The sequence below is a fragment of the Lonchura striata genome, chromosome 2 (assembly GCF_050655825.1).
Source record: "Lonchura striata isolate lonStrDom1 chromosome 2, ASM5065582v1, whole genome shotgun sequence".
NCBI lineage: Eukaryota > Metazoa > Chordata > Aves > Passeriformes > Estrildidae > Lonchura > Lonchura striata.
Window position 1 is genome coordinate 47,056,508 of NC_140704.1, and position 13,911 is coordinate 47,070,418.

General features: G+C 42.9%; 1 protein-coding gene and 1 long non-coding RNA gene across 4 annotated transcripts in view; one reads left to right on the forward strand and one right to left on the reverse strand.

Moving 5' to 3' along the window:
- LOC146768220 (uncharacterized) overlaps nucleotides 1–8,135 on the reverse strand; it is a 34,396-nt gene extending 26,261 nt beyond the window's left edge. Inside the window, exons 1-2 of one of the 2 annotated variants that reach the window (XR_014953289.1) lie at nucleotides 7,914–8,135; nucleotides 7,439–7,526 (exon numbers count right to left, since the gene is read on the reverse strand). This is a non-coding gene — a long non-coding RNA (uncharacterized LOC146768220). Of the gene's footprint in view, nucleotides 1–7,438 lie in introns of both variants that reach the window. The other variant, XR_014953290.1, reaches the window with a different exon arrangement.
- A 530-nt stretch (nucleotides 8,136–8,665) lies between these two features.
- Nucleotides 8,666–13,911, forward strand: part of SEPTIN7 (septin 7) — a 78,258-nt gene continuing 73,012 nt past the window's right edge. For both annotated transcript variants that reach the window (XM_021553263.4, XM_085573341.1), the window contains exon 1: nucleotides 8,666–8,786. The gene's annotated coding sequence lies outside the window, so the exon portion shown is untranslated. The remainder of the gene's footprint in view (nucleotides 8,787–13,911) is intronic.

Consider the following 13,911-nt stretch of genomic DNA (forward strand, 5'->3'; position numbering starts at 1 on the left):
CTTGCAAAAAATGGTCTGCAAGTATTCAGCCATCTTATTCCATTACATGCCATTACAAAAAACAGTGACTTGTTTATTCATTGGAAGTTCATGCACATACACTATATCTTTTGACAGTCCATAAATACTTCTTTAGCCTGCTTTCTGTCAGAGGCACAGGCTCAAGCTAAGAACTATTCCAAAGGATTACTTCTCCATTACTTCTCACGATGGACAGACCATAGCACTAAGAGATGCATGACCTCAAAATTAAGTGATCTGAATTCTTTCATACAGGTTCCAACAGCCAGCTGTGCTATCTAGGCTCAGGCACAACAGAGTTATGGGGTGATCCACCCATCTGCAGAGAAAGCTTTTCTTTTGGGGGACATCCCCTGAAACATCAGGACCAAATGTTCAAGTCTGTCCAAAACAACTCTTTCAAGAAGTAGGGGTTTCCAGGAGAAAATATTAATGGTGTTGAGGTATCTTCACAATAAACTTTCTGCTGTTACCAAACCAATTGACTTCCATTTGGTATTTAGTTGTGCTTAAGTCACTTATTTACTGTCTTGTAATGATTCATATAACTATATAGTGCTGCCAAGTGAATTCCATTACCATGGGGACATTTGCAGACATTTTAAATATTTGAGATAAATACAATAATTTAGAAAAAACACCAAGAAATAGATTGATATAAACTAAGAGATCACTGGCTCATGAACTGGCTGGAATGAAATATACTGCATTTTTGAACCAGCTAGGCAACACAACAGTAACTGCACAAGCTGCTTAATAATATACTACAGGTAGAACAATACTACATTCTTTCTGCAATAAAGAGACAAAACACTTTTTAAAGAAAGGTAATGTGGGCAAGTATTTGCTTCCTACACAATTGAACCCTCTTTTGATAACATTCAATTTTTCTAGGTATTATTAACTAGGTATTTCAAGAAAATAAAGAACACACAGGAACTGGCATGTAAGTGTCAGTCCAATAGACTATTTCTATCACAGTATCTTTGGTGAAAGTCAGCAATATCTGAAGACAGGCATGGCCATTACAAATAGTACTAAATTAATTTCATTTCAGGTCTGTCTATCTATCTATCTATCTATCTATCTATCTATCTATCTATCTATCTATCTATCTTTTATTTAGTATATTCTATAACAGAGGTGTTCCCATGCACTCCATCAGCACAAGATTAACTATCAAAAAGTGCTATCAGTGTAAAACCAAACAGTATATGCTTCTCATATATTTGACCACAGTTTTTTTACCATGGTTTTTACAGGACTTTGGGCATTATATTGGACTGTTGGGGAAAAAAAAAAAACCCAACAGAAGTGTTGGCAAGGAGTTTAGAAACATCCTGTGAGGAAGAGTTCATGCTGCCAGTTTATCCAAGAAGGACACTTAATGAGCTCATGACCCAGAAGTTGTTTCAAAAAATGTATTAGTGATATTATGCAAATAACCCCAACCCTTATTTTCCACACTTCCATGCAGATTATGTGTTTTGCATTAAAATTTACACACTGTAAGGAGTGTGTCTGAAGTCTAGCTCTGTAACAAACACATAGTTTCTTCAAAAACCCTCTAACACTCTAAGTTTCTGTTATTACAACAACACAAGAACTTTCCTTATCTGGAAGACTAAGGATAAGTTTTGGATTATGCTAATGGATCTACTTTAAAACAAGCTCTTGAAATATTCTTGGCGTATATAATGTATTCATCATCAAAAAGACCATTATCTCCCATTATGAATCCCAAATGTCTGTGTAACTAATTCTTTCAGAACTGTGCTCTATTTCTAGTATTGCTTAGTCATCATAGCAAAATCACTAAGTATTTTTCTCCTTATGTAAAACAGAAGTTCAGAATGTTGCAATTCAGAATATAAACACAAAGAAGTAATCTAAATTAAGTTGCAGCATTTTCCTTGTTCTATATTTCTAGTTTTTTTCCCCACATTATGCAACAATAATTTAACTAAGTGGATTGAACCATAATGTATAGTGAAATACTTTCTATGAAAGTTATATTCATATTTTAGCAGTTTGTGGTCTTCTTACAAAATACAGTTTTGAGATTTTTTTTCTGTTAATAATGAGCTTTGACTATTCAGGATTGAATAACCCTTAAATTGCAAAATTCTCACTATCACAATAGCATTCAGTGAGACCTATGTGCCAACTGTCACACATGGTTTAAGTAAAAATTAAAAAATAGTTTGTTTTTTACTTACTGCTAAGTATTCCATATCGCCTCTTGTTGCAAAAGACAAGTGAGTAGTTCTACTGGATTAACTGGAGCTATATGCATAGGTGTGTTCAGCTTAATGACTGCCACTAAATAAACTACCAGCAAAGCCCAAAAGACAGGGACAAATAAGTCATCCTCTGACAAAAGCAGGAGACAAAACCAAGCAGTGAACTATAAAAGCTTCTATTCATTTATTCTAGCCCAGGGATTCAATGGCTGGGTTTAGGCTGGAACCTAGAGATCACATGCATAAGGAGTACCTGAAATTTGCAACTGAGTGTCTGAAAAGTGACTTTCAGGAGGTTTTGTAAGGTTGATGCTCTGGTGCCAAGACACCAATAAGTTTGTTCATACAGGGCAGCTTCTCAGAAAAAACGGGAAGGACTGTCTGACTGCCTGGGACAAATTACACTGTGTGGTAGATTACACAGGAGTGGTGGTCCTATTCTGTGTGAAACCCTTTGCTCCTAAAAGTTGTGCCAAGCAATTAATTTTGCTTAATCAATTCATTTAAGTGCCAGGTGCAGCCTCCAAGGGCAGATCCGGGAGCCAAGTCACGTGCTGAGTAAGCACAGTGGCACAAGGGTTAAGTGCACTGGTGGACTCAGGACCTGCCTACCCAGAGGGAACAGAGTCCAGGCTGGTCCAACCTGAGGCACAAAGGGAGAGACTCATCACTTTGGAATGAATTTGCAGAGGATTCCAGATTGTAGGCATGGCAGAAACTAAAACAGAAACTACAGTCACATTTTTACAGGTAAAGGGAACAGAATGAAATGACAAAGTGATTAAAATGCCAGTAAGTGGCACAATCTGCAACACTTGGCTTCAGCTGTTCAGCATTTCTACCCAAGGTCTTGATGTGCATACTGCTACCTCAAGTCTAATGTCAAGTACTAGATGTACTGCTGCTTCAGTATGTGCAAAGACAAAGCCCAATTCAATGCTCCTAGGCTGATATAGATGTCCTTTAATCAAAATGGGACAGCTGCAAAACACAAAGCCGGACTGCTGGGGCCACAGTGGCACAGGTTACACAGTACTTGTTTCCCATCAGAACCTGTCATTCACTTTATTTTTTATAGAAACAATGTCCTGATATGAGTAAAGAGAATAACGAGCTGACTACTGTACATACAGAATTGACGTTTTAATTAGTTCTGTAATATTTGATTTATTCTCTAATATTTTCCTTCTGGAATTAAAAAAACCCACTGTCTAGCATTTATGCGGGAAATTAATTTTTAGCTCATTAATTTATTTTAAGAAAAAACACTTTTATTTGGGAAAGCATAACTCCTTTCCTGAAATTACAAAAAAAAAAAAAAAAGGCAATAAAATGTCACATTGCATTGCATTTTAAGTATTTTTTTATCCCTAATCTAATATGCAAATTTTGACAGCACTGCCTTATTGTAGGCTAGGAAGCACTTGCTAACGTGAATAGGCAGCGAGCCGAGATGCCCAAAGGCCTGGCTCTCACAGCAGTGGCAGCCTGAGCAGCCCCTTCGTGTCCTGCTCAGACACAGCAGCCCATCAGCTGTGCACAGCTGCAGCACTGCTCATTAGCGATTACACATCTGGCTATAGGGAAAGCCTCACAAGCATCTACCCAGACCTGCCCAACCCTAGTGGGGCTTACTTATTAACAAATAATCAAATGGAGAACTGGAATTACAGGACACGTGGCACACACGATCACCTAGCTCCTGGTCATACCAGTAGTTGCTGCTGCTGCCTGCAAGCAGAGAGATGGAAGGGTGAGAGGGGCCTTTGCTCAAGGCTCTGGTTCCCTGATGTAGGAAATGTATTTTTCAATCTGTCAGCTCACCAGCTTGCATCTGTGACTTTTGTACAATGCATTAGATGGTGCATTTTTCAAACTGCTTAACACCACTGGAAACCTCCTATGTCTCCCAAGACACAAGTCTTTCACATGGATGAAGGAAACTGCCATGAAGGTTGTATCTCACCTCACTTAAGGAAGTAATCGTTGCTGGTGTGAGTGCGGGGCTAAGGGTTAGGCTGCCTTCCTTCTACTGAGCTATATTCCCTGCTACACCAATATAACTGCACAAAGCAGCCATTTTCTACCTTAAACAATAAGTGCATGTGTGTGCCTCTCACAAGGATCACATCATTGGGTCGTAATCTATCAAAGCCTCTTTCTTTAGATAATTGAAGTAATGGATGTATACCAGGACGATACAGTAAACACACTACAAAACAAGAGATGCTGTATTTTTCCTGTAGCAATTGTTCAATAGAAGCCTGTGTTCATAACTTTTACAGCATTCACTTGCTGGTGAATGTGGCTCTTTCTCATGGCTGCAGAGCACTTTTTAAAAAAGAAAATGGGAGAACTTAAAAAGGGGGCAAGAGGTGAACATTTTCTCTTTCTTCATTTGTGTATCTGCAGAATAATCTTGTAGGTGGAAGCCAAAGACGGCAGTCGTGATGCAGCAGTAATGATAGTTAGGGTAGAATAATAGAATGGCCTGGATTAGAAGAGGCTTTTAAAGATCATCTAGTTCTAAACGGCCTGTCATGAGCAGGGACATCTTCCTCTAGACTGGGTTGCTCAGAACCCCATCCAATCTGGCTTTGAACATTTCCAGGGATGGGGCAGCCATAACTTCCCTGGGCAGCCTGTTCCAGTACCTCACTACCCTCACAGAAAATAATTTTTCCCATATATCTAATCTAAACCTACTTTCACTTTGAAGCCATTCCCCCTTGTCCTGTCACTACATGCTCCAGTGAAAAGTCCATCTTTGTCCTTGCAGGCTCTTTTCAGGTGTTGAAAGCCTTCTCTTCTTCAGGCTGAAAAAACTCAATTCTCTCAGCCTTTCCTCACTGGAGAGGTGCTCCATCCCTCTAGCTGGTTACTGTGCTGCTTGTGAGTTTGCAAGGGTTGTTTCATGACAGTCCTCCGCCTCTGACAACAGAAAGGTGTCATAAATACAGGCCTGACTCTGGAAACATTTATTCAGGCAAATGACCATACTGTTCTTGGCATGTCCCCAACGGACAGGGTCGATGGACAAGACAGATGTGAAACCTAATGCCTCACATTACTGTAAGCATCTGTATTACTGCTGTTTCTTGTGCTAGAGAACTGAGAAAAATGGCAGCATTTACAAAGAGATCACCCAACAGGTGTCAAGGGGCAACACCTGTACAAGACACAAGTACAAGGACAAGAGACACTTCTGGTCAACATGACAAGCAGGGGTCAAAGAGGGGTCAAGATGCTGGTAGGCATTACTACAAATCTAAAATTTAAGGATGGGTTTGAAGGTGGATGCTGCATTCATTATTCCCCACTGAGTATCCTCAGCCTCCTAACTTGCAAGAGGTAGGCTGTAGACAGGAGCAGGAATCTGGGACTTCACCAGTTGATGTAAAAAACCTGTTTCAACAAGACATTGCTTGGTACACAAAGATCCTTGCATAACAGCTCCAAAGGATGCTGCATACTTTGGACTGACAGAGCAAGCATGATTCAGTCTGGAGATGCACCATGGGCCCTACCAACCCAGGAGGGACTGGAGTTGCCATGCAGGAGCAAGTCAGGAGACTATAAGCGCAGTTATTCCACCACATCTCATGCTGGAGCTAATGCTGTGTGCAAATTCACCTAGTGAGTCATGTCTGCTTGCATTAAGAGAAATACAAAAACAAAATAGCCTTCCTATGTCTCACTGGCAAGGAGAAACTGAAACTGGCTAGGCTGGTTGGAAACCAACTTGGAGGCAAGCCCAGTTAGTAGATTTTCTAAATAAGGTGAGTGGTTTTTGTTTCTATATCTGAAGACAAGAGGGACAGAGATGGGGGTTGAGTTATGGCAGGTAGCATCCTGCATTTGATTTGCAAAGCTTTTTATTAATTTCACAAAAAGCAGTCACAAAATTTTATCTTCTATATTTGAATCAAATAAATACAATCTGCAGAATCCTGAAATTTACTTGTTAAGTTTTTTAAAGTTAGTGACATATTTAATGAAGCCTTTGCTTTTGAAGGGGAGCAGCAGATCACCACAGGAATGAAAAAAGATTGGATTTATTATATTGTACACAGAACACAGTATTTTTCAAACCTCAGGGACCCATTTACATTTGCTTTATTTCTCAAAATGAACACAATTTTGCAGAATCTTCCAAAGCCTGTGAATTGCTGTATGAAAAGACACCCCCCACACTGCTATTCACAACCCAGAAAAATGGGACATTAACCTCACATAAAACCCATTGGGTTGCATCTTGCTTCCTCATTAACCCTGTGCCAGTTTTGCAGTAGGTTTCAAAGGTGCAAGCTCACTTTTTCCAACAATCAATCCACAAAGTACTGTTTTACTTAAAATTAAATCCCCCGAAATCATGATTTTCTACTTGAAGATATCCCCATCAGTTACATGCTATTTTCTCAACATTACATATCTGAAAACCAAGACAAAGCAATGTGAAGCCCTTACTACAAGAAAGAAAACAAGTATTACTCATATTGTTTGTTTTCCCACAATGTATTTTTATGGGAGAGCTGTGGGGACCATATTTTGCATTCAGTGAACAACTTCTGTGGTATAAAATGTCTCTCTTTGGTATTTGAATAACCACAAGAACAATGTAGCTCTATGTTATTGCCATGGACATTACCACCTAAACCAACCAGAATGAAAAAAAGGTTATTTCTTACATCATCCATTGTGAAAGACATGGATTTACGAGATAACATTTGGCAGTCCTGTGACCAACGATAACAAAAATCTCTTTCCCTTGGGCACCCAAGAACCACAGTATATTGTAACATTTCCAGTTCTTAAAGAGTGATGAACCACATTGTGAAGGGCTGCATACCTTTCTGAAAAGATTATGCATATTCCTTGTTGTCATAAAAAGTATTTGCTTATCAAATGCACACACACACAAAAAAATACTAGACAGGAAAGAATTGGATGGAACTCTGTGAGAAACAAAGGCAGACTTTGTGTCTTCACTGCTGCTCCTGCCTGCCTGGTTATGACTGCCTACAGAAATACTGCATTATTGAAAAATTTCCTTTGGCTGGTGAAATGAAAATTGCTATTTTCATCCTCCTGATACCAGGGCATGATGTTAAGATACATTTTTAATAATGGCAGTAACAAATTATATAATAAACAGTAAATTAATGTATTTTTACCTTTTTGCTAACCTGAATTCCTGAATAGAGAAGTGCACTGTGTCTCATGTGAAAGAAAAGGCCAAGAACGGACCATACGTGAAAATCCCTGACACAAAAGAAAGTATGCTAAGTTTCAAATCACACATCATAAATACAGGTCTCCACTATTCCAGTTTGAGCATAAAATATCCCAGATTTTAAAAGGCTCTTGGAGCCTTTGGACAGATAGCTCTCCAAAACGTAAAACAGAAATGCAACGTTGAGAGCTCTATTGGAACAGGAAAGGCAAAAGGCAAGTTTCTGCCTCTCTTGGAATCCATGTTTTCCCATGTCACTCCTGCACTGCAGTGGACGTTTATGTGTGCTGGCAGCAGCTTTTCCGAGGAGCCGATGCAGGCTCTCAGGGACGCACTAGAGCAGCCCAGGCAGCAGGGCACTGGCGTTCCCAGGGCACCCACGCATCCATCCCCTCGGCCCCCTGGACGGATTTTACCTAGAGCCTGCATTCAAATGGTTTGGTTGTGTTTTGGTCGGCGTTTTCTCACCGAGTCCTCATTCACTACGGGGCACTTGGGCACCCAATCACGACTATGCTGGGCGAGCAGCGAGCCGAGCGCCGCAGCCCGAGGCTCCCGGCGCTAAGCCCGAGGCCTCGCTCGCTCTGTCCATGCCGCGGGCAGCCGCGGGCGGCGCAGGCGCCCCGGCCCGCCCGGGCCCGCCCGGCGCGCGCGGAGCGGCGCCGCTCCGAGCACGGCCCCGGCGCGAGGCGGGGGCGGCGCGACCGCCGCGCCCCGCGCGTCAAGCCCGGCGGACATCTTTGATGCGGGCAGAGCCGGCCCGCCCGCCGCGCGGCCTTCGCGCTCCCGCAGCGTGCGCCCGGTTCCAAAATGGCCTCCCAGCGCTCCCTCTGTGCTCCGGCGCGGCGCGAGAGGAAATAACAGCGTGACCGACCCCGGGCTGGGAGGGGCGGGAGAGAGACGTGGGGACGGCGCCGGGCGGAGGGGCTGAGCCGGAAGCCGCTGTGTGCTCGGAGAGGCGGGCGGGGAGCGTGTGAGGAGCTGGGCGGAGGCGGCGAGGGAGAAGGAGGAGGAGCAGGCAGAGGCGGCGGCGGGAGCGGAGCCGCTAAGTCCGTCCGGCCGCGGGAGCGCGTAGGCGCTGCGTGCGGAAGGGCCGCGGCCCCTCGGCGGAATCGGCGTAGGGGGCGTTGGAGAATCGCCGCCGGGTTGGCTGGCGGGAGGCGCTCGGGGAGGAGGAGGCGGCCCGGTCGGAGCCGCCGCGGCTGAGGGAGGCAGGGCGGGAGGACGAGCAGCCAGCCGGAGCCCAGCGTCAGCAGCGGCAGCCGCACCGCCGCCGGCCAGCGCCATGGGTGAGTCTCCAGCCCGGGGCCGAGGCGCGGCGGGGAGGCCGTGACAGTGCGAGCCTGGGGCCCTGGGGTCTCCGCGATGGGTGGGCTGAGAGGCGGCGCGGGGTTGGGGGGGGGGATACAGCGACACCGCCGAGGCTCCCATCCCGGCGGCCCCGCCGCGGGGCCCCCCGTCCCTTTGGCCGCCCCCCGCCTTCCTCGTCCTCCTCCTCAGATGCGGCTCCAGCCCCCCTGGCCGCCGCCTCTCCCCCCACCCCCCCCCAGTCACTTCCTGCCTCGCCGAAATTGTATAATGCCTGCGCGGGGCTTGCGGAGCCGGGCGGCGAGAATACCGGAGATATTTCTTCCCCCTCGTTTTTCTCCCCTTCCCCCTCCATCCTAGTCCCTCCTCCCCTTTTTCTCCTTTTGCGCCCAAATTTGGGAGGGAGGAATTTGCTGCTGCAGGAATTAAAGCAGCCTTTCAAATATGCGGGAGAGGAGCGGGTGGGACTGGAATCGCGGGAGGAGGGGGAAGGAAGGAAGGGGGCGCCCGTGCGCGGTGGGAGCGTGTGTGGCAGCGGGAGCCCGCCAGCCGCCTGCCCGCCTCCCTTGCTGCCTTCTCCTGCCTTTTTTCCCCACCTTTTTTTTTCTTTTTTTTTTTTTTTTTTTTTCTCCTTCCCCCCACCCCTCCGCCTTAGGGCATTTTTGGAGGGCTGTGTCTCGCTTGGGTCTGGCTTTCATGGGCGCCCGCCCGCGCTGCCCAGCCCGTGCCCCTGCAGCCCGAGGGGTCCTCGGCCGGTCGTTTGCAAAAAGGAGAAAGTAGAAATTACAGTTTCCGAACAGCTGCCCCGGGAGTCTTTATGAAACGCCTTTTGAGCAGTTTCTGTTTGATCCGCTCGCTTAGCGAACTAGTCTTGCAGAATAAATTGGAGGGATACTTAGTGTTTCGGGGGGATGGCTGGGAAAAGGGAAGATTATGCACGAAGATTGTTTTAATGGGCGACTTAAGGAAAAGCAGCTAAACTTAGTTTAGCGTGAAGCTGTTGGCTTCACGCTGAACCAGTTATGTGCAAATGTAATTCCAAGAAAAGACAGCGTTCAGGAATCTTCTGCGTGCAGTTTGTGTGCCGCCTCCTGCAGATGAAATATCGCTGAACAGAAGACTGACAGAACTACCCATTCACTGAATGTTTTTTCCTGGCCATTGTACTCTCCCTCTGACTGACAGTGGCTTTAGGTTGTGCTTAGTGAAAGAAATGCTTCTATATGCAGAAATACCTCTGGTCTGTATTAATATCATGACCAAAAAAAAATCAGTTTGTGTAAAATATGCAGGTTTAGTTCCCATTAAAGTTAGATGGGCCACTGCTGGGCTTAAATGTAGACCGTATCTTCTTATGGAAGTGAGATTTTTTTTTTTTTTGTAGTAATAGCTGCTCAGTGCTAAATTATAATTTAATTTGTATTTAGAACTTTCACTGAGGTATTAAATTAATATTATTTCTTTATGATTATATATATATAATAAAGTTTTTACCTGCTGAAATGTTAGGAAATAAAGGGAGATGTATTTTTGTGTAGTGTTTAGCATCTTTCACTTGATACCCGCTTAGTTTGTGGGATTACTAGCATTTTTAGCTGTTGATTTGGGGACATAAGAGCAGTAATTCAATCTGCCTTTGGATGACTGCAATTTTTTTTTTTTTTTTGAGCTGACTCACGAATAACAAAAACCAATAAATAGACATTTTTTACCTTAAAAGACTGGGTTTCAAGAAGCCATTGCTTTAAAGGTTAATTACTACCTTGTCTGTGTTGAAACCTCAGTTGGAATCCAAGAGTGTCACCTGTTCTGTGTTTGCTGCTATGGAAAAAAGGGTTGTTACTTAAGTCATTTTGAAATTGAAGCAGATGTAACAAGAACTGTGCATATCATCCATGCACTGATAATAACTCTCAGCATTTCCTTCTGCTTACCCATAAGGACAAGTAACTGGTCTCAGAACAGTGGTTCAGATACATATTCAGTGCATATGTGTTTCTGTGTATATAGGCAAAAAGTTGATTGATTATCTTGTGCAGAAGTTAAAGGTCTGTTTTGTCTGCTTTGTAAGCTGAAATACAAGAGGTTTTTTTTTTTTTCTTGCATAGAAATGTCTAAACGTGCACAGCAGAATTTTTTTTTCTTTAACTGGCTGTCAACTTAGTGGTATTTGGTCTTTTTCATGGGGCAGACTCATGCTTCGTGTGCTTTATTTTTCTTCAGTTCTGGTAACTCAGTGCTGCTGTGGTGGTTTTTTTATTACTACCTTAAAATACTCATTAAGACAACAAATAGCTGCAAAATACAATGGCTGCAGTTTCAAAACCTTATTTTAATCATAAAGTCAGTGAAAGAAAATTTGCCTCAGAGAAGGTGTAGGAGAGAGGACTTAGTATGAGACACATTTTTAGCTTCAGTTTCTTGCCAGACTATTCACTTAACCTGTCTAGACCAGAGATGTGTATGTATGAGTGACGTTCTGTTTTCTGTAAGTTGGTGCTCCAGCTCTTGAAATGAGCTAGTTAATTGCAAATGTGTGCTCTGTAATTAGAATGGCATTTAGTCACCATTTAAGTAGTTTAGTTAAGCCTCGTTTAAATTAGTAATTCAAATTTGGGGTAGTGTTAAACTGTAGGTGGTCACAAACTATTCCCCAGGAGGGTTGAACGTCTTGAGCTGATGTTTGTGGAGTAGATGTCTCGCAGAGGTGGGGATGGTGGCACAAGCAAGGTGCAGGCATTTCTCAACTGCAAGGGCCAGGAACTCAGCTCACAGAAACCAGTGATTTCCTGTTCACCTTGCCAGAGTGAATTTCATGTATGTCAGGGATGAGTCAATTTTTTTTTCAGCCCTGGTTTAATCGCTGCGTACTGATAATTCCATAATATCATCAGGTAGCTCTTTTCTGTTCTGCAGTGTTTCTAAATAGGAAACAATCAGGTCAGTATTTACTTTCATAACTTTAGTTTAATGCAGCAGCCCTGTAAAACCAGGTATTAGCGTCATTGTGTGGACATGGCTGTGAAATTCCTGTAGGCCTTACTTTACATTAAAAATCAAAAAGTAGTGAGTAGGTTCATAAGCACTTCAGGAGCCAATATGTATCCACTTTTCTTTTGACAGAGTTTGAGTTAGTGTAAAACACATGCCTGACTAAACCCTGTTCTGATGTATGTCCTGGACTTCCTTCCTCCAAAAGCCACTTAATCTTCTGCTTTTTGTGCACCAGTGGAGTTCCATGCTTCAGATATGCCTTACAGGTACCTGCTGCTCTCACTGGCTGGCAGGGCTGCTGCTCAGAGGCACTGCCCAGCAGCCCTTCTTAAAGCCACTCATGGGGAACAGAATACTTCTGTATCTTATTTTCAAATGGCTCTTTGTGTGGCTGTTTTCATGCCACATTTCTGTCATTTAACGCAGTGATAGCTCAGTACGCGTTTGAAAATAATTTTGGAAGCAGTGTTGCTGAACAATATCACTCTGGGTGTTACATTCAAAAGCACTTAAACTAAAATAGAACTGAATTATTTCTTAGTGGTACAGAAGATTTAGAATTTTTTTTGGTAAACATTGAAAATAACATCTCCAAATATAGCTTTTCTTAATTGCCTTTTTTTTTTTTTGCTTATTCCTATTACTGCTCTTCTTACTCAAAACTACTATTGTGTGCTTCTTGCTTTTTAATCTGAATACTTAAGGTGTTGACTTACAACCACGGGGAGGATTGATTAAAACGTTAGGTGGATTGCTTCTTCCCATGACCTGTTGTAGTTCTAGAGGGATTGATATTAAGATACAGCACATAGTATTGATCTGAAACTTTTAAAATAGTTTTTTAAATTGAAAGATTGCATCATACTCAAAAAAGATGTGAGACCTGAAGAAAAGAAAAATTACTCTAGACTGCTCTTTTGTTTGATGAAAAAGATCAAAGGATGACAGTGGTCATTAGTAGTGTGCTCTTAAGGCAGAGAATGTCCCATATGAGGCTTCTTTCCAGTGCTGTGGGGTAAACCGTGACAGGAAAATGACCAGAAAAATCGAAATACAAACTAGGTATATGAGGTGTGCTCTGCAACATTGTTGGTGAATGTTGAGCTACAAAGTAGTAGTTTATCAAATTCTAATCAAAGCAGTCTCAATAGAAATCAGCCTATCATACAGTGATGTTATTACAAAGAAACCTTTCAGAAAGGCAGCTGAAGTCCTTGATGGCAGAATTTCTGGAGTGACATTTGTCTGAAAAAGCATTGTAGGTCATTGGAGTTGATGCTGAGAAAAATGTAAGATGGCATGAAGGTTGGTACTGCTGCCAGTGATTGCCACTGAATCATGGGCAGATAGATTCTTAGAAGAATAATTCATTAAATATTGCCTGTTTTTATGTCTTGTACATTTAAAAGACCATTCATGTAATAATTCATACTGAACTTTAAATAAAATGAAACTTGACCTAGTGAGGTGATCGAAATTGCCAAGAATACTTAAGCATTATGTTAATGTTAACTTAAATCAAACATTTTTTCAGTGTTGGCCAGTTGCAATGTTTGAATTTCATTTATGTGTAATTCTGTTACAGTGTGCAGGGAATTCTAGTGTGCCCAGGAGTGTCCTCTGCTTTTCTTTTTGTTCTTTCGTAATAACCTTACCATATGATTTTACAGCCTAGACTGACATGTAACTGCACTGCAGTTGAAAAATCCTGTCTTGATTATATGTGTTTTCTATGCACAGTGTAGGAAAACTTGGAATATTCATATGGTGGTGTGACTAGATGAGCTTGCTGATGCAATGGAAAGTTAACCTTACAGTAGAGTAGTTTTCAACTGGGTGTGTGAGCTAATCACTTGTTTAATGTGCAGTTATCAGAACTGATAGGAAGGCAGCCTGCGCTCGCCCTGGTGGTGCAGTTCCTGCGTGAATCTTGGCCAGCTGCTTGAAGGGAGTCAGTTCTGCTGCTCTGCCCACCCTGGTGCCTCTCCACCCCAATAGCGGGTCAGTTCATGGAGCTCAGCTCACAGGGTCTGCCTATTCTTTCTTCCTCAAAATAGTTTTTCTTTCTATTAGTTGAGCTCCCTGAACCTTTCATACCATGTGATCACAGAA